The sequence below is a fragment of the Cibotium barometz genome, chromosome 18, assembly GCF_041138505.1.
Source record: "Cibotium barometz isolate CiBa-2024 chromosome 18, ASM4113850v1, whole genome shotgun sequence".
NCBI classification, from domain to species: Eukaryota; Viridiplantae; Streptophyta; class Polypodiopsida; order Cyatheales; family Cibotiaceae; genus Cibotium; species Cibotium barometz.
The window spans coordinates 42,015,763-42,036,671 of NC_141063.1; positions in this window are offsets into that span (position 1 = coordinate 42,015,763).

A 20,909-nucleotide genomic window follows, 5' to 3' on the forward strand; every position below is an offset into this window, starting at 1 on the left:
TATGCATGATTTATTTTTGAATATATTTCATTGTTGTAAATGCATGTAGTGGGATTGTGTAATGATGTATACTGTAATGTACTATGAGATGGTTTAAGGAAAATAGTTTTTAATTTTGTAAAGGAATTCAATTTTTCTTCAGTTTTTCTCTGCCATGCGTGTATTAATCCGTGTATAGTAGCGTGTATTTATCCGTGTATAATAGCGAGTATTAATCCGTGAATAGTGGCGTGTATTTATCCGTGTATAATAGCGAGTATTATCCCGTGAATATTATTGTGTATTTATGCGTGTATTACTGCGTGTATATAAACGCGTTTATACACGCGTTGATAAATGCAAATATACATGCGAACTTAAATGCTAAAATACACGCGCCCGATTCTATTCAAATACAAGCGCGACAATACACGCGTTCACAATTTATCGCGTGTATGAAACGCGTGTATGGCAGCATTGTCTTGTAGTGACGGGGAGGTAAGAATCAACGTATGGATGGCTGGATAGAGCTTGAAGTGAATGCTTTTATACTTGTAGGCAGCCTGCTATGCTCACGAATGCTCACGAATGCAAGAAAGGAGAGCAAGATCGACTTCTCTTCTCAAAAGCGTCATCTTTCTCTCTCACTTCGGCGCAATGGGGAGTCTTTCTCAGCTTCCGGTGGCTTCTTGGTTTTCAAGTGGGCTTGGAAAGCAGTTTCTCCTAGTTCTAGATTCCATCCAACGGAAGCTAGCTTTCTGGAGCACTGCTAGGCCCCTGCCTGCCGCCCCTCCGCACCCCGCCCCCCGCCTAGCGGCGCGCCCCGCAGGCGGGCGGGGGGGCGGGGGGGTGCTGTCGCCCGCCCCCCGCCACCCGTCCGCGGGGCGAGGTGGGCCACCACGGGGCGCGTCGCTCCCCCCGCCCGCCAGGGCGGTCGCCCCGCACGGGGGTGCCCGCCGCCCCCCGGGGGCGGGGCGCCTCGCCACCCGGGCGGTCGGCTGGGGCGGGCAGGGGGGTGGCTGGATAGGAGGGCACCCTCCTATTCCCCACCCTTGCCCCCCTCTCCCACGAGCCCTGTGCGTCGCCGTCGCCCGCCCGGCCCCGCGCCACAGGGGGAGGGGGTTGTCCGCCGCCCTCGCCCGGCCCCAGTCGGCCCCCCAATCGGCCCCCTGTCGCCCCTCCTCGGTCCCCATCTCCCCCCACTGCCCCAGCCCCGTCACCCCCCTCCCGCCTCGTCTTCGTCCCCTAGATCCCGCCCCCTGCCCCGCCCCGCTCATCGCCCCCCCTGCCGGCCCCCCGTCACCCCGGCCCCATCTCCCTCTCAGCCCGGCCCCATCGCCCCCCCGTCTCGTGTCCCCCCCTAGTTGCCCCGCCCCCGTCCCCCTCCCGCCCCGGCCCCGTGCCCCCCGTCCCGCCTCGTGTTTGCCCCCGCCCTCCTAGCGTTGCCCGCGCCCCGCTCCTGTCTCGTCGCCGCCCCTCGCCCCCGACCCCCTTAGCCCCCCCGTCGGCCCACGTCCCCCCGGACGCCCCGCCTGCGCCCCCGCCCGCCGCCCCCCGTCACCGCACCCGCCGCCGCCCTGCCCCCCCCCGCCCCACTTTGCCGGCCCCCGCCCGCCACTCCCTGCCACCATCGCCCCGCCCTGCCCCGACTATATAGATTGAGTTGATGTCAAGATAGTCTTTTGTGTTGAGCCTGGAAGATCAGAATGTGTGTTTCATCCTTGCAAATAGTTAGCCCACCATGATGTCTAGGTGATGGACCACACTAAGAAGAAATTCAAATGGAGGCTCTGATTATAGCTGGTGGTTAAAAGGGAATTCTTACAATATTGTGTGTTAATGGTGATGCAGGTGGATCTTTAAATATAGCAGCCTCAGGTGTTCCAGATTCTTACACATTAGTTCTTAGGGGAAAATTCATTTCATGACTACCTTCAATTCTTTGACAAAAAAGTCATGGATATGCCCTACAAATTTAAATGCTTAAGGGGACAAGTCATGTTGTAAAATTGAGATTTCATCCCTTTTGAGATCTTGCCTGAACCAATGATTGATCTAACTTTAACCAAAGAGAAATTTGAAAGACTCCCTTGTCGTGAATTGGGAGAATGGCAGAATATTCTAACCTATTTTACACAACTCAATCATTCTCATCATCTCTCAAAGAAGAGCTCATTTTGTAAGCACGGTGCTGGTGCGTTGAAAGTCTGCAATGTTCTGGCACATCAAGTCATTGCGGAGTGCATGGAAGGGTATGATCTAAGTAGCCTCTAACATTCTTCTGCATCTAAACGAATTTTCTCAAACATTGTGTTGCACATACTCAATACTTTTAATGAGAAATAATGCTCATGAAAAAACTCTCTCTCTCTCTCTCTCTCTCTCTCTCTCTCTCTCTCTCTCTCTCTCTCTCTCTCTCTCTCTCTCTCGCTCTGTGTGTCTCTCTGTTTTAGCAGACTGCTACATGAAACCACTTTTCAGCAGCTCAGCCTTGTTTTGTTTTGTGAATGCTTACCATACGTTCTTAGGCTATATTGTGTCCACATTGCCTGTCTCATCTGCAATGTGGCTTCATTTCATCATGGAACTGTTGAGCTTTAATGTATGGTTAGATCTCTCTCACTTGTGCACTCGCTAGGTTGAAGCTCTCCATTTTGTTTTTTGAAGATGGTCATACTTGTTTCTTTGGCACAGGAGACTCATAAGATCTCTTAGATGTCCCTCACAGTTCCTTTCTTTTGGTTATCCTCATCAAGCCACCTACTGTCTAGCTCTCAGACACTCCTTTTTGTTTGTTTGAAGGTAGACGCGTAGCTTTGCGCTTTCTACTCCACTCCGACTTTCTTTTGAGTTCGAGAAAGCGCCAAGCGCTTTCAAGAGGAAACCCCGAGCCCCTTTACTTTAGGGGTCCCCCCTGAGGCTCCCCCGGTGGGGGGAGAAGGGCCGGAGACCGGTTTTATGCCTTAGCTTGGAAAGACACTAATGCAAGAAGAGTATGAAGGATTCCGAAGAATGAAACTTGGGAGATAGTAGATTGTCCATGTCATAGGAAGGTTATTGGCACCAAGTGGGTGTGGAAAGTAAAGTATAAGGTTGACGAGACTTTGGAAAAGTATAAGGCTAGGTTGGTTGCACAAGAGTTTTCTCAAGTGGACTTCTAATTTTTGTATTAGGATCAAAATTAGCCTCCTTAATCAAAGTGCCATTTTTAAGTCCAAATTTCACCTAATATGTTTTAGCGGATATCAGCATACCTAATGTCGCACTCTTTGTAGCTAGCCTCTGAGGCACACCTGTGGTCTTGTGTGTGTGCTAGAGGCACTAATAGGTGGTGGTTGATGCCACCTAGATGCTTCTAGATGTGTGCTAGATTCAACGGGAGCTATTCTAGAAGCTCGGTGACATTTGATCTCAGGTCATCTATGATGTCAGTGATCATGTAGAGATGCCTACATATGGCCCTTGGCATGCTAGAAATGGTAGAGGGCTGAGGTTGTATGCTCTAGAAACAAGGTGGTTGTAGCTATGGTGAATATGGACCTCACGGGCTCGCTCATATATAGCCACCAAGACGTGGTCGATTAGACCTGGTCAGGGACATTGACCCAATTGACCCAATGCGTCCTCTTGGCGGTCGGTCACCGACTTGGACACTGACTAGTCGTCGATAGAACGATGGTGATCATTAAAAGCTGGTATAGTACTCAAACAAAAGCTCGAGTGGAAAACACAGGCTGGGGACTGCACGCACGGTAAATTGCTGTGATGAGTTAGATTGGCAAAAGGATTATGGACCGTAAACAGTTGGTGGTATGTTGTAGCTGCAAAAGAGGGACAAACGAAGGTGTAACGCCAGAAATGGAGCATCAGAGAAAGGCAAGCAAACAGAGGCAAGTAAGAAGCGAATAAGAAGACCTGCAGTCCTGCCGTCACACAGAAACAAAGTCCTCTTTAAGAATATTATTTTTCCCTCTTGAGTAATTTGGGGACGCCTAGGTTACTCTTGCGTCATGCCGGCTAGGTTAATATCGTGGATGACACCACTATAAATATTAATACATGCGGTATATGACGTATGCTTGGGGCCGTCTATGATTATTTCAGTTAGGTTTGTATGGCAGGGTGATTCCTGGGGTACTTACGCCTGGTAGTCATGAGTTGGTGATGGTTTGTGCCTGTTTAATATTTGTGAGATTAATTTAATTATTATTTGGGCTTATATTTTCAGGTGATGAAGATTACGAGGATTGATGAATAATGTCGAGGAGAATGTTTCTTATGCGCATCATATTTATTTTTACAAGCGTAGCTTGTAACCTTAGTAGTTGATTTTTCTATTTTGATACATTGAAAAAAATACATTTATAATGTTGAATTTATTAAAGCCTAAAGGCTTTACCCTAACCCCAATTTTTGGGACACTCTATTTTTGTTGTGGAAGAGTGTCGTGCTCTCTAAAAGCACACTTTGTATATTTTTGGGGGCTATGGCCTATTTTTGGTGGAAAGCTAATAAAAATACTCTTGTGTGGGGAATGCCATACACAAGAAGGGGAAGATTGCACCCAACATATTTGTCTTGGAGCTAAGTATTATATTTATGCTTTTGTTCAATTTATTTGATTTTGTTGAAACCTGCAAAGCATGTGTTTTCATGGTTGAATTTATGTGTTGAATTTCTCAAGTGTTCCACAAGCTATCCTAGAGAACGATTCCGTTTTCAGTGGTATCAGAGCTTGGGCTAGGAGATTTGTGGAAAGGTGGGAAAGGTCTTCATCAACACAACTCTTAAGAAAGTTGCAGGCTTTTAACCGGTGGGCAAATGAAGGGTTTGTGGTCTTTAACCAAAAATTCAAATTCTCAAACTAGCTCTACTTCTCAAACCCACTTACCTCTTCCCAAAACTATTCTTCTTCATCAAAAACTGGTTTTGCTCAAAGCTTCATGAATTTCAAATCCAACCATATAGATGGATTCCCCATAGCCAAAAACCTCATGTGATTTGCTCAGTTTTTGCAAAGGTTCAAGGTAGAAGCAACCTATAATGGACGGACTACATGCTGTGTGAGTTTTAAGCTATGAAAAATAAATAAAACCAAGCAAATTTGAGGCGCCGATTTGCAGCCTCACGGGTGAAAAAACGTGAGAAGAAGACCACAAAAATCAATTAAGCTACTAATTACTTAATCTCAATTAAGCCAAATCCTCAACTTAACCCAATTCTACTTTTCCCAAGCCCAATGCATGTCACATCAACTTTTGGAGCTTTCACGCTACCTATTTTCCTATTTCAAGGAAAATTCCAAAGAATTGCAATTTTCAGATTTTTGGGTGCAGAAAATTGATTTTTCAGGGCTCAAAGAGGCTTAAAAAGGCCAAATAAATGCCAAAAAATTCTAAAATAATTTTTAAAAAATTCTAAAAATTCTCAAAAATTATTAGAGAGGTTTGGCCAAGTTTTCAAAATTGTTTGAGCAATGTTCAAGGTGCAGAAAATTATTTCTTCAGCATTTCGACTAGCCCAAGTCTCCTAAATCACTCGGAATTGCTTGGGACTTGTGCGAAACGAAAGGAATTCGACCCAACCATTGAACCAAAGTCTTTGTTCAGTTTCAACACAAATCAAATTGCGAGAGAATTGAGATAAGTACAATCATTTGCTTTATTTACATACATCAAATATTTCAATTTTACTTATTTACATTGTTTGCATGAGCACTATGGCAAATTTTCCTATTTTACCTTCAATTCAAGAGCAACTCCAATCTCTACAACAATAAATTGTAGACGAGAGAGAGATGCGAATTGAATTGGAGCGACAGCTCACGAGTCAAAGGCGTAAGTGTGACTCTTTGCCATCTTATGATGACGAAGACGACATCATCCAAAGAGCTGTCAATGCTACACTTCAAGCACAAAATTCACAGAAAGATTCTAAAATCAGTCGTAAAGCTTTTTCATTTCAGAATTATGATGGCAAGAAAGATGCTCGAGTCCTTTTGGTATGGCTTAGTCAATTGGATGACTACTTTTCGGGGAGAAATTTTTCGAGAAAGGACAAGATCAAATGTGCGGCTAATCACATGGTGGGGATAGCACAGCTTTATGGTGGAGTGTCATCAAGCAAGGACGTGACAAACTGGATTCATGGAAAAGGTTTCAAAGGCTAGTGAAAAAGCATTTCTTACCTTCATCACAATTTAAATCTAAAGCTAGGTATCAATGGGATACATTGCATCAACTTGAAAAAGAAAGCATGTCTCAGTATGTGGAGAAGTTTTGGAATACATTACTACAGGTACAGGTTGTGGAGAAAGTCAATGAGAAGGACCAAAAGAGGAAATTCATTTCGGGCCTTAAGTCTACAATTAGGGCCGATGTGAATATGTTTAGACCTCATTCACTTTCTACAGCTATATCTTTGGCAACAAATTCCGAACGCAAAAATAGTTTTCTTAGAGAGGCCAAGTCATTTGACAGTAACCACTCTAAACCTTTTTCTAAACCTTTTCATGCTTCAAGAAATTTTCATAAGCCAGGGTTTGACAAAGGCAAGGAGATGGTCAAAGGCGAATCAAATTCAAAGAAAGTCAACGGTGGCAAGTCCAAAGGTCCTCCAATCAAATGTTTTCGATGTCATAAAGAAGGACATATAGCACCAAATTGCCCTGAACATGCAAAGAATCCGACACCTGCGGCACAAGTCAATATGCTTGAAGGGGACGACAATGAAGATGAATCGCTCAAGCAAGAGGGTAATTCTGACCCCGACTATTCAGAAGCAGAAGGTAAGCCTCAAGCTCATTCGCTACTCAAAATAAAAGGAAAAATTAATGAGCATGAAGTTATTGTTTTGCATGACGATGGTAGCACTCATGACTTTATTTCTGAAAAGGCAATTAGAGCTTTAAACATTCAACCTTCACCTACACATTATAGAGTTAAAGCTGCATTTACTGGAACCAAGTATAATTGTATGCAAAAGGTGAAAGGTTTAACTTTAAGCATCAATTCCTTAACAAAAAAAGGGATTTCTTATAAACCATCTCATAGTACATTACAATATATATCATTACACAATCCCACTACATGTATTTACAACAATGTATATTCAAAAACAAATCATGATATGATAATTAAAAGACAATATATACAATAGAATTGTCATCAATTTAGAACGATATATTCCTACAAAGTTTCTCAGGAAGTTATTGGAATCACCAACTTGCATGCTTACATGACCGGAAGGGTAGGCAATATTCCTAGGAGGTTTCTCATGATGTGAAATAGCAATCCCAACTATGTGAGTGGAAGGACAGACAATACTCCTATGAGGTTTCTGAAGACGTAATATGGCAATCCCAACTTGTGCATGCAACTTGGTTGGAAGCCATTGGCATGACCACTGATCTATTAGCTGGCAGGTTGGCATGCAAATATGAATCAGGGCCAAAGACACAAGCCCCGGCAAGTGGGGAAGGGGGGAGGGGGTGTTATCCTGTTGAATTTCAATGATTGTCAATTATGTTTTAGGTGCACCATGAGAGGTGGAAGTAGGCTTTCCCTGAGGGTTGCATGGAAAGCAAGGCAGCAAGATCTAAACAAAGCTGAAATACAAAAGAGTAAGTACAATGTATGTTGACGCTTTGTGAAATATGTTTCAGGTGCATCATTAGAGGTAGACATAGGCTTTGCCCAAGGGTTGCATGGGAAGCAAAGCGACAAGTTCTAAAAGAGTTTATGTCTAGATCCGATGGGTGATATTGAAGATGAAGATGAAGACTTTGGCATGCACTGGTATAGGTGAAAGCTGGGGCTTTGATGTGAGAATCTTTACCTTGACACAACCCTTAAAGGTTTCATCTTAGGGTTTTTTGAAAGTGTGACTCATTAGAGAAAAAGGAAGCTCATTTTGGGGCCTTTTACGGTTTGAAAAAATAAGCTCTCAACCAATCAACAGAGGGCCAACGTAACGTTGGAAATTCACAAAAATAAGAGAAAATAGATAAAAGAAACAATATTTTATGTAGGTACAAGCGTGCTACATTAATGTGGAGATTGGTTTTTTATTCTCACAAGATCTTTGGACATGAAGATAGAATCTAGTCTGACATTTTCTCTGACAAGGGCCTTCCCACTTCCACCTTCCTTTGAACTTTGAAATGTTGTGTTGCCTTTCCTTCGAAAGGTCTACCATTCTACACCACTGCCTCATTGTGCAGCAGCCTCTTCTTTTCCAAAACTGCTCCCTTGATCCTGTTTGGCTTAGAGTAAGATGTTTCTTGTCAACTGTCTGTCTGCCCACTTTCTCTTTCTTGAAACTTCACTTTGTTATCTTGTTTACATTACTTTGCTATGGTTACAGATTCACAAGGTCTCCATGGTGAATAAAAACTATGGCCGTTCTTGTGGAAGATGCTCTGTGGATGATAATGCTATGAAGGCAGAATTATACCACACATCCTTACCCCGTTGACCTGCTTCTTCTATTTGTTCGGTAGAGAATTCAAGTACAGTCAAAACGGAAGGAACTTGGGAAAGGTTTAGTGTTTCGAAAAGGAGCATGGGTGCTCATGCAACCTAGCAAAAGAAAGAGACCCCAGACAAAAAACATTTTCTTGGCATCATGTAAGGGAAGAGTACGAGATTTTAAAATCACCAGAGGGAAGATATCGGTGAAAGAAGTTTTGATTCAGCATGTGTACATGCATAAAGAACTTGTCTTGCGAGACTATCCAAATGATCTTCCGCAACACAGGCCTAATTGTATATTTTTCTATTGTGGTTTTGTTCTTTATGAGGTGTATGGTTTTGTTCTTTATGAGGTATATTTTTCTATTGTGGTTTTGTTCTTTATGAGGTGTATGGATTTTTAAGATAAAGCTTTCTTTCTTTGCTTATTGACATTCTTGTGTTATTTTATTTCAGATTTATACCCTTCATCGTATGAGACATGGCAAAACATCGATTGTATTCTGGGATTTATAGATGTTTTGCATGGATCGATAGGAGAACAACAATACCAAGATCGATGTGCAACAGAGCTAGCTCAATCCTATATATTTTTTACTGATCATTTTTATCAGTTGTTACTGGACAATGCAAACACACATGGTGTGTTAAGAAAACAAGTCCTTCCGGCATGGAATTCAGTGGATTGGCCTCTCCCACATTTTAGTGTTACTACAGAAGCATATAGGGCCAAGCTTTTCAAAGAAGTACAGAAAGCTCTGAGGCCCAATATTGCCACAAGGATAATAAAAATTTCTTTATGCATGCCTCTCACAGTTTTTGTAGACTTGTTTAATACCTTTCCAGTGAAGGTTTCAAAAACAATGTTCACAGTTAAAGCAACAAGTCTGGCATGCATGCCACAATTTTTGGATAAAGGTTGGGATAAGAAGACATGTAGTTCAGTGTTTTGTGAGGTTGTCCAACCTTCTATGCAACTGAAGTACATGGTTGCATCACAAAATTTTATTTTTTTCTTTTTTATTATAAGCGCAGTCGAATGCTAGGTACAAAACTAGTCCCAATGGATCAAGATGAAGATTCTTTTGGTGCAGAAAATAATGGATCAAGATGAAGATTCTTTTGGTGCAGAAAATAAACTTCTTGATATTGATGTTGTTGAGAATGGTGATATGCTAGTTAATATCTCATTAAGACAATGTTGCTTCCTAGCTCAATTGTGCAATGACATTCTGTTTGAGACAGAAGGTTCTATTTCAAAGGACTTTTTATTTATTTACAATAAGAAGGTATACCATCTGACTTATCCTAGTCTCATTAAGCACTGTTATTAGTTTACTTTACCCTATTGTTTCATATTGCTTTTTTGCCGGTGCTCAAAAGAAGAGAGAGTTCAATAAAATGCAAAGACATTGAAAATTTAAAAATTGAGATAACACAGACTCCATAAACAAAGGGATTAGATTCAATAAAGTAAAATTTTGTACAAAAGTGTAATTATATATGTAGAATATATTCTTGACAACAATTTTCTATTTATCTACAGGCTGATCTAGAGGCTACTCTACATGGTCCAAGCTCACTGTATCATCTTTATTTGGAGAATCTATTTTCTGCTGCTCCATCCTGTCATGTGCAGTCTCTTGGTGCTGCTCCATTGTCTCCTCTACTGCCCCTGGAGCATCTGTTTGCTGCTGCTCCATCATCTCCTCAATAACATCAGCAGCAGCAGCAGCAGGTCCTTGTTCTTGTGGCTTCTCCTCATCAGCACTAGGTCCTTGTTCCTGTGGCACCACATCAGCATCATCTGTGTCATCAAGGTGTATGACACCTTCTCGGACTTTAGAGCTCTCACCCAACTCGACAGTAGCTGGTACAATAGGTTTGGGGGAGGCATACTTCAAAAATTTTCAAATTGTATCAGCTCTAAAACTATATACATAGTTCGAGATGAAGCTATCTTCTCTCATCTGCAATGAGATATGATGATTTAGCACACTTTGTACCAATATCAAATTTTTTGAAGCTAAATGAAAATTATTTTTTCTTACAAGCTCTGGCTGTCCTATCAAAATAGCTTGAAAGTATATATTTGGCACTAATCAGCACTCTCCAGCCGCCGCCGCAGCTACTTGAATCATCTTGTTGTGGTGTCTGGATAGTTGGAAAGATATGTTAGAAACTGTTAATATCTGAACAAAATAAAATTATTCAATAAGTTCAAAGGCATAGCATGAAATAGACATCAGTAGAGGGAACGACTTTCTACCTCTAAATCTATTGGCTCTATTGAATCCAAAAGATTGACATTAGGAGGACAGTGATCCAATGCATCTAGAAGTCTTCTAATACAACTGCAATACATATAATTCAGTTAGTGTGCATTAAATCAAAATAATGAAGTTTAAAGTTAAAAATAGCACACAAACCACTTACAATTTCAGCTCTCTGTGTGTGTTTCTAAGAGAGTTCAATAAAAAGCATTGCTTCTGCTGGATGTCAATAGAAGCAAAGCTCCAGTGGTGGTCACTGCATAAGGAAAAAAGCATTAAGAAATCAAAGGCTACAAGAGTTCTCAATCTTGAAGAAAAATCCCAAAAGAAGCAATCACCCACATACTTGTTATGGTATGGAAGTAGCAAAATATCGACAACATCAAAATCACAGTATCTAAACCAATTGGAAATATCCATGGGAGTTTCCTTTGGATCTCTTAACTTGAAGGAAATGGCAGGATCAATAATATGAACTGTATGCTGTACAGCATGGTTCAGCCAGCTTCTCATCATGCTACATTGGACCAAACAATAATTAGGGTAGGGTGTAAAGGAGGAGGTACAATAAGGATTGTTTTGCAAACAAATATAAAATAAAAGACACTTACTAGAGCATTGTAAGAATGATAGTATTTGAGCAATACTCATTCTTATGAGCCAATGCTGCCAAGCATGGTTTTGTCAAGTCAAAATTATTCTCTGAAGTTTCATCTTCAATATGGACAACTATGTTAGGGCCCAGCTCCTGCAACCTTCTCTGTATCTGCAGCTCCATATGTACAGTCTCCACATCTATAGAGCAGATTTGGATTCTTTTATTTGCTGCTTCAGTGACTCCTCATAAGCAGCTTTCCCTCTGGTGCTCTTTGAGTGGGTTACTTCAACAACCTTCACCTTATCTACCTTCAATTTTCTTGTAGGTGGAATTAATAATATGTCTCTCATTTTTATGTCCTGCCATTCCACAGGATGGACCAGCTTGTCATACCTCCATCTCACTCTGGACAAAGTGTTGAAGTCTTTGGCCATCAGAGTTACCCTGTGAGCATGGGCTGCTACCAGCATTGCATCTTCAAAGTATTCCTCCAAGTAATCCTCTGCCATTTCTTGTAAGGAAAGAATGGCAGTCCTGTTCCACCTGAAACCAAGGTGCCAACTATCACATATTTCTCTCACTAGTCTCTGAAAAGGTGCCTTGGGGATTGCAAAGCCTATAGCTTTCTGTTGCTTCCTGATCTCCTTTAGCACACCTGCAGAGTGTTTCAATCTCTTGGACTTTTGCTGGAGCAGGCTCATTGGCTTCCCCTTCCTGCCATGTGCAACTCTTCCCTTTGGAGGCACACTAGATTCCTTGATACCTGTCCCAGCTGCTGCTGCTACAAGCCCTGGTCCCTTGCCAGCCCTCCTTGCAGTTGACTTGGTTCTTGCCACCATCACTCTGAAAAGCTGCATACAAAGCAATGGAAAAAGATTACAGCCATGGAGAACATGGAATGATACAAGAAGGCAATGACAAGGTGGATAAAGCAACATTTATAAATTTGTAACAAAATGCGATTATGATAATTTGAAATTTCTAACAGCTCACCCTCGCGTTTTCCTTTAAATACTTGAAACAACATGCTATTACATTCCTACAGTGAATTCTCTATCTTTACAACTACAAACAATATGGATTGAGTTTATGCAAGGAGTATACAGCCTTGAATAGCCTAGAAAGACACAAAATCACAATGATAGGGGTGGATGAAGCAACAATTTTAAATTTGCAACAAAATGCGATTTGGGCTGTTTGAGATTCCTAAAGCCTCCTCCTCGCGTTTTACTGCAAATTCTTGAGGCAGCATACTGGAGCATGCCTTCAGTCATTTCAATATGTTTCCAACTTGGTGCAAGATAGATTGTGTCTATAGAAGGCAAGAAGTGATCAAGCTCTCACTCATGAAGCCCAATTCAAAAGTCTTCCTGCTTGTTTTTGCAGTGGAAAAAGCTAAGGAATGCATATAATATTTATCATAATATCTAAGCTACATCACATCACTCTCAGTACCTTATCCTAATATACTATTAAACAAGAAGAAAAGGATATAGAGTGTCTTACTGACCTGGAAGCTATCTGTAGGTGTGCTGTGCTGGTGATGAGTACCCCGTGCTGGGGATGAACCGGTGCTGCTGGTTAGGATGCTGATGGTGTAGAGTAGGGAGGTAGAGAGGCAAGAGAGCTGAGTTAGGAGAGATTAAACAAGAGTGAATAGATTAGTGCAAAATACAAATAAAGTAGCTAATAAATACCACACGTGTGGAATGTAGTCGTTTTTTCACACGTGTGGATGGGACCCAAATCTTTTGGAATTTGAAATTTGACACGTGTGAATGGCACTTTTTGCCTGTTAAGATGCAGGGGGGAGGAGAGCTTGAGCTCTTGCAAGCACACACACACACACTCACAAAACCCTAATAGAGAACACACAAGGTGAGAGGCTGAAAATCTTCTTATTCTCTACTCAACACTCAACACACCATATACAAGAATAAGAGTACACACAATATGAAAGGTACTCAACCAAATACATACACGAGTTCTCTATAGTGTGAACCCGACTAAATGAGCTGGCGCTATAACTATGCCAGTCTCTAGAGTGGCTGTCACACAACCTGTCATCCCACTGGCCGCATATCACCCAAGATCTCACCAACCATGCCAGTGGTGTAAGTGTGGGGCCTATCCCCCAGGCGGGTCATCAGTGTCCACCGCCTCACTAGAGCTCGATATCTCAACACTCCCCCTCGAGCTCAACTCCATCTCATGTACACCAAGCGAAGCCCTGAATCTGCGGAGCTTCTCTGTACCCAATGCTTTGGTGAAGATGTCAGCCACCTGACCCTCTGTGCTGACATAGACAAGGTCAAGGTCTCCTGCCAAGACCTTCTCTCTGACGAAGTGGTAGTGGACCTCTATGTGCTTCGTACGAGCATGAAAGACTGGGTTCCTGGCCAACTGTATACTGCTAATGTTGTCACAGAAAATGACAACTTGTCTATCCACTGATAGACCCAAATCTGCAAGTAGCTTTCTCAACCAAGCTACCTCACATGCTGCCATAGCAGCTCCTCTGTACTCGGCCTCCGTGTACAGAGGCCTAGTTTCCTTGTTAAGCCCCCATTCACACAAGTTATTTGTAAACACTTAGGGCCTTGTTCACATGCATAAACGATGCAGCATGTGTCTGCCTTGTTTGTATAACATATCCATGTGTATGTGTTGACACATGGGTTCACTGCTTGACCTCGGCGAAAAGACTTTGTAATTTTATTTTTCACCCAAAAATGATGATAGACAAATGTCCACGAGCCTGCGTGCTCAAAACAAAATTTTGTAATCATCCATGGTATGAGGGTAACCATGCCCGAGCTCACCGAGAAGCTCAAAATGGTTGTTGTGATGTGTGCAAGAGCGATGCACGTGTGAGGTGCATGCGCATGGGTTGGATCCCACCCGAACTTCCATGTTCAAATCGGACTCAGTGGTTCCGCTGTGAGCAATGAGTCGGCTCAAAATGGACTAGGTGTCTAAGATGGTAGACACGGGCACACATGTTTGGTTGATAAACACTCCAATGTATCATTGAGGGGGAGTGTTAAGAGGTAGCGATTGCGGTTATGCAATGCTACATTGATATGGGTGATGGATGATGGGTGAGTTGTGGAACACCTCGATTAAGAGGGGGTGTTGAGAGATATAATCGTGGTGTTGTGTGTATGAGGGAAAGCACCCTAGAGGTGCAAGATATTGTGTGTATGTGTGTATGTGGGAAAGCACCCTAGAGGTGCAAGATATTGTGGTGAGATAGGAATGCCACATGTAATATTGCATGGTGTGTGAGAGTTGACCAAAAGAGTGGAAAAGGAGTTGCCACATGGATGATGATGTGTAAAGAGGGATAAGGCTAGAGAGCCTATATAGATATTGTGGTGAGATAGGAATGCCACATGTAATATTGCATGGTGTGTGAGAGTTGACCAAAAGAGTGGAAAAGGAGTTGCCACATGGATGATGATGTGTAAAGAGGGATAAGGCTAGAGAGCCTATATCATTGTATGGTTCAATGTGATATGCAATAGAAGGGAATAGTGTTGAGTGTGCAATCTCTCTCTCTCTAGTCATGGAGTTTTTAGTGTGGTTTAATCCACCTTAATCTTATGCTTAATCTATGTCCTTCACCATGACCAATCCCATTTCTAGAATCTTAACATTGCCTTGGAAATTGTGCCAATCATGATTTCATAATCAGATCCATTAACACTCTTTCCTCCCCGTCTTCCATCCCTGCCAGCACCCTCCCATCATCCTTTTCCTTCCCTCTCTGATCACTTCCTACCCAACACACTCCATCCACTCTGCAACCTGCCTGAAGACTACTACCACTGCCAGATCTCCAGGTTACCTAGGCTGCAGCTCAAGTTTGGAAGAGAGCAGGAGAATCACCAAGGCAACTCCAACAGTATGGAAGAGGAAAAGAAAGGTCAGAGATCTATATTCTTTTCAATGTTTTTTGATATATATTTCTTCCATCTATAGAATTCTTGAATCTTACTGCCCAGGAATCTGGTACATCACCCTAGGATTTGATTAGAGATGGATATGAATAGGACCTAGAAGTTTGCAACAAAATGCGAGGAGAGTGCTTTACATTTTCCAAATGGCCTAAATCGCGTTTTCCTACAAATTCTTATATTAGTTTTAGTTTTCATTTCTTCCTCTTTGTTTTGCTCTCTTTGGCCCTGGGGAATTCCTCCTAGTATCATTTACTGTCCAGAACACTGTAAGATGTTCCTAGCATTTAATTGGAGATGGATGTCAATAGAAATGGAGAATTTGCAACAAAAAGCGAGGAGAGTACTTTACATTTTCCAAATGGTCCTGCATCGCGTTTTCTTGCAAATTCATGTGTCCCTTTTGATTTTCACTTCTTCCTCATTGTTTTGCTTTCTATGGCCCTGGGGATTTCTTCCTTGATGATGAGAAAAGTTTTTGCTTTGGAACAGTTGATTCTCAGGCCCCTCCTTTCAAGAGGAAGCTGGACTTTTCTGTTGCTATACTTAGACCACAGCAATCACTAGGTGATTCATGTGTGCTCATGAAGAGAGTTGTTTGGTGATATCCTATACATTCCCTGATTGCATATGTCAGCATATAGAATTCATGATATATAAATTTTTGTTTAGGCAAAAGCAAGAGACTGGAGCAGAAAGGTGAGTCTTCCCTTTCAAAACAAAGGGAACCAGAAGAGGACAAATCTCCAGATTTGCTCCTATTTGCCTTTCTTCACAACAAGTGCAAGGCTCAGAGGAACTTCCACATATACGACAGTATTTTCAACAGGGAGTTCACTATGAGCTCTGTACTGGAGCATCACAGAGATTTTCTTTCAGACCATTGGGATACCTTCAAACAACTGACAGAGGCAAGAAGAATTGTGGAAGGTGAAAAGGTTTTTGTGCATATAAATCATATTGTCTCCATTGACAGGCTGAGGTACCATGTGAATAGAAAATTTGACAGCCTGCCTGAGGAATATAAATTCAGTTGTAACTTGCACATCAGAAAGTGTAGAGTGCTTGAGGAAACCATGGCATTCCTTATGTACATTGTCTTCCATCAGCAATCTCTAGAAGAGCAAGGGCAGGAGGCTAAAGAAGAAGATACATCTGTAGTAGCAGAGGAAAAAGAAGATATTCCTATGGCAACAGATATGGCAGAGCAGGAAGAAGATATCAACCTCGAGGATGAGGGGCTGCAAGTGGCTGCTCTTGACCTTGTTCAACTGAGGACTGAAACTCTTAGGGCAGCACAGCCAGTTGAAGATTTTGATGTTCAGAGCAGCAACTATGCAGTGCCCATGCTTCCAGGTGTCTTGATTGGTGGTAAAGATTATGTTTTCCTTCATGATATAGAGTGTATGTTCAATTTGAGGGAGGACTATGCCATTTCCCTTATTGCCCAGGCTTCAAGGCTTGACAAGGAGGTTGGCATAGAGGATGACCATTCACTACTGGCTTTGGAAACAACTTTTGATCCTGCAGAGGCCCTTATTATTTGTTTCAAAGAGGCTAAAAATTTCCAAGAGCCAGATGAAGCTGCCTTCCAGCTCACACAGGAAGCTATGAATCTCTCAGCACTTCACAAGGGAAAGCTTAAAGAAGAGGCTGGACTGGAGGGGAGAGGAATAAATCTTTGGAAAGATGAACTTCTTGTTGCTGATGAAAATGAGAAGGTATGATCTTGTTACTTCAAATCAAATACTTTATCTTGTGTTTAAATGTTTTGTAGTTGTGTATTATTGTCTCACTCCAATCTTTTGATATGTGGCAGCTACAAATTGAGGATGGCACATTCCTCCAGAGAACAAGTGGAAGCAGGCCGGCTGGGTTTGGCAAAATGTCAAGCCTAGCTCATTATATTCATGATCTAGGCAGTGCTAAGATCTTGATTTACCATAGGCAGTTCAGCAACAATGGAGAAGCCATTGTTTACTTCTTTAAATGTTTGTCTAGGGTTTTAGGTGGACATGATCTTCCATGGCAAAAGGAAAAGATCATTTTAATAGAGAGGTTGTCTGCCATAGATATATTTGGGGATTATGTGAATAAGCAGGCCTCTAGGGCCTCTTACTTTTTGTCTTACACTTCTTATGCATTAGCATGTGGTGTTAAGGAGCCCAAATGTCTGGAGGGCTATGGAAAACACAAGCTCATAAGGTTTCGAGAGCCACCCATGATTGCATCAGGCCACACAATCCAAGAAGAAGAACACATGGAGATAGCTGAAGACAAGGATACCCCTCCCAGACAAGCAACAGAGGCAAGCATTGATAAACAGACAGTCGACATCAAGCCAACAAGGAAGAAAAAGAGTCCAATCAAGTTCAAAAAGAGAGTTCTGACTGGCAGGCCCTAGGAGTAATAGGATTTAGTCATCAAATATAGCACAAACATTATGTTGAAGTTGAACTGATTTGTACAAAGTCTTTGATCCTCATCAGTTCCTTGTCCGTACGGACGATCAGTACCCTTTTGCATTTGTCTCATCACCGTACGACACTTCAGTACTCTTCCCACACTTAGTAGCTTCTAAAAGCGTTTGACACTCAGTACCTTATTGGTAAGGATCAATAGTCTGTCTAGCATAATTAAGTAGTATTGATTGAATTTTTTGTGTGTAGCTCATGGATGTATTGATGCTTGTTAATATAGATCACATGTTTCATAAAAGAAATACTTTTGATGGAGTCTCAAAACATATAGGCATAACACCAAGAGTCACTTGTTCCACAGAATAAAAATCTATTGATTGAGTTTGAAAACATGTGGACATAACACCAATAAGTTACAAACTGCTATTTATGTTTACTTATCCATTTATGGTTTCTAAATATCTTCGAATCCCTCCATTGTCTATGTCTCTCTGCTGCCATTGAATTGTCCAAAGTTTGTCTTCGTCTTTGCATTTGGGAAAAGCAAGCTTGACTTTGGAACTAGCAACTTTTCTTTTAGTTTGTCTTCGTCTTTGCTTTTGGGCTAGAATAAAAGCAAGCTTGACTTTGGAACTAGCAACTTTTCTTTTAGCATGCAGCCTCTGTAGAATGCCTCAGTAAAACCATTGGAAGACTTCCTTCAGACTATTTGCCTTTTGACTCCCTCCATAGTGTTGTGTGTGTCTGAAAAATGTATTACGTGCCATGTAGTGAGACTTCTCCATGCCTTGGGTAGACCAAATTGCTGAGCATCCATACTTTTTGACAAAATAAGGAAGGTGATTGTAGATGATATGCTGTTTTCATAGAGACATAAGAATGCATAGTAAGTTATAAAAAAAAAGAGGATCACACTTAAGTAAAAGAAGAAGACATCACTTTACCATGTAGTGAGTTATATTGCAGGCTGCCCACGCGTCTTTCATTGACTTTCCAAAATGTTTAATTACCTCTTCAAAGTTCTTGTAATCACTCTTTGTCCATGTTACATTGTCACAGAACATGAAGAGTTGATCAAGAGACCTCCACACCTCTGCCTTCACATTTCGTGCTTCCCCATCTGCCTCATGATCTTTCACGGCATTATGGACTTGCTTCCACAATCCATAATTAATCCTTGAAACTGTTCTACCTTGCCTTACTTGCTTACTACTGTGTTTGGGTCGAGACAAGAATCTTCTTGCCTTAACACCACCAATAGAGAGCTTGATTGGTACCTCCTTGCCATTGGTAGACTTTTTAAAATCCTTTGTGATATGAACATCACCTCCATGCAGACCTATATCGGATAACACTTTTTTCAATGCATGAAGAGCATCCTTTCTATTTCTTTCGGGACGGAGTTTCCAAGCAAATCCAATATATAAAAATACCAATTTCTCAATAATTCGACATAGAGCATGCAATGTGCATATGTGAACATTACATAGTGGAATGTCAAGAATGGCCTTGGAGTCAGGGTCAACTTTATCTCTATTAGGTGCTCTCTTCCACCATTTGGAATCCATTACTTGAGCTGATTCTTTGCAGTAAAGACAAGGAGACTTTGAGTTACCTCCTTTACTAACGTTATACATGCACTTAAGTGTTTTAAGATCCCCCGCCATGTGCCACTCTACTTGAAAATCACCTTTTCCTGCAACATGGAGATTCTCTCCTTGCACTTGTCTTTTAATTATTCTTGGTATTTTCGTGTGGTGAAACACCCAATCTAGTGTTTCATGGTCTTCTGTCTTCACTTGTGATTATAGAAAACAAAAGTCTTACTATAAAAGATTTGAAAACATTGACTAAAATCAAGTACGAAACAAAAAATGATCATACCTGAAACGAGCCTAACCACCATATGTGTTTCTCCGACTGCACACTAAAATACTTCGAATCAATGATGTATCAAGTACTCCATTCATCAATGTAATAGTAATCCTTTCCATTTTCTTTTCCTTTACAACCTCACAATCATCCAGTTTGATAACAAATTTCAAAATGTCTTTGCACTCTTCAAATGTTATTCCATAAAACTCGACCATTCTTCTTTAAAGTTGTTGTAGATCTACAAATATATTGTTCCAAGGGTCATACACAGTGGTTCCTTTACCACCATGAAATATTTCTTCAATATGGATATATTGTCCAATAAACTCATCTATACTTTCATTCAAATGACCTCTTATCCTCCACACGGTTGCTGGATTTGACAGTAAAACTTGTTTAATCCTTTGATCTCTCAAAGTTGAGGATATCGCATAGAAAATCGAACTATATCCCTTCCTGCTAACTCCACTAACATCAAGAGCCTCTTGGATTGTAGTACCATCAACTTGATTATTGGATATAAAGTCCTCTACAACATTGCGTTTGGTTGTTTTGTATTTTTTTTCTTCAATCAAACCTTTTGCTACACTACAAGAAAGCAATCCTTTCATTTGTTTAACTGGAAGAAGATTGGGATCCATATTTTCTTTTGCACGCTCCAATAGTTTCCTATAGTAACAACACAATATGCCTATATTATTCAACGCTTCCAATCTTGTTTTGCGTTAATGGACAAAATAGATATAGTCATTTGAGAGCATTTTTGAGTATAAAAAATGAAAAAATACAAACTAGCCTTGCTTCCTGAATTCTTCGCTTGCATCCACCAGTCCCAGCCTTCAAATTTGCAATGTTTTTAATCTTCCTGCTTCGTTGTCTGTCTCCAAGCACGGTTCTCTTCCTTCTTGCTCTTGTCAACTCTTTTTTACTCTTTGAATGCTCCTCAATTTCATTCTGCAACTGCTGCTCCAATTTTGCACGAATGGCTATCTCTTGAATCCTGGCCCCCTTTTCTTGTAGGTACATCGTTTTATATGTTTCTGCAAATGCAGACTGTGCTGAAATATAACCAAGAAGTCCATTTTGTCCATCGCCCGCAAACCTCAATAGTGTGGTTGGATTGACAAATGGAGGTGTAGAGTTTTTTACTAGACATTTTGGATATATGCTTCCATCGCACCATAAGTCAATATGTTGGAGCCCTTCTCTTCTCATATTTTCCCGTTGTTGAGCATTTAGCACCGTATCCTTTCGTCTTTTTTGTGTTGGAGCATATTGTTCTTCTAAGTCGATGTGAAGATGGTGTAATCGCTTCTTCTGAGATTGTGACTCAC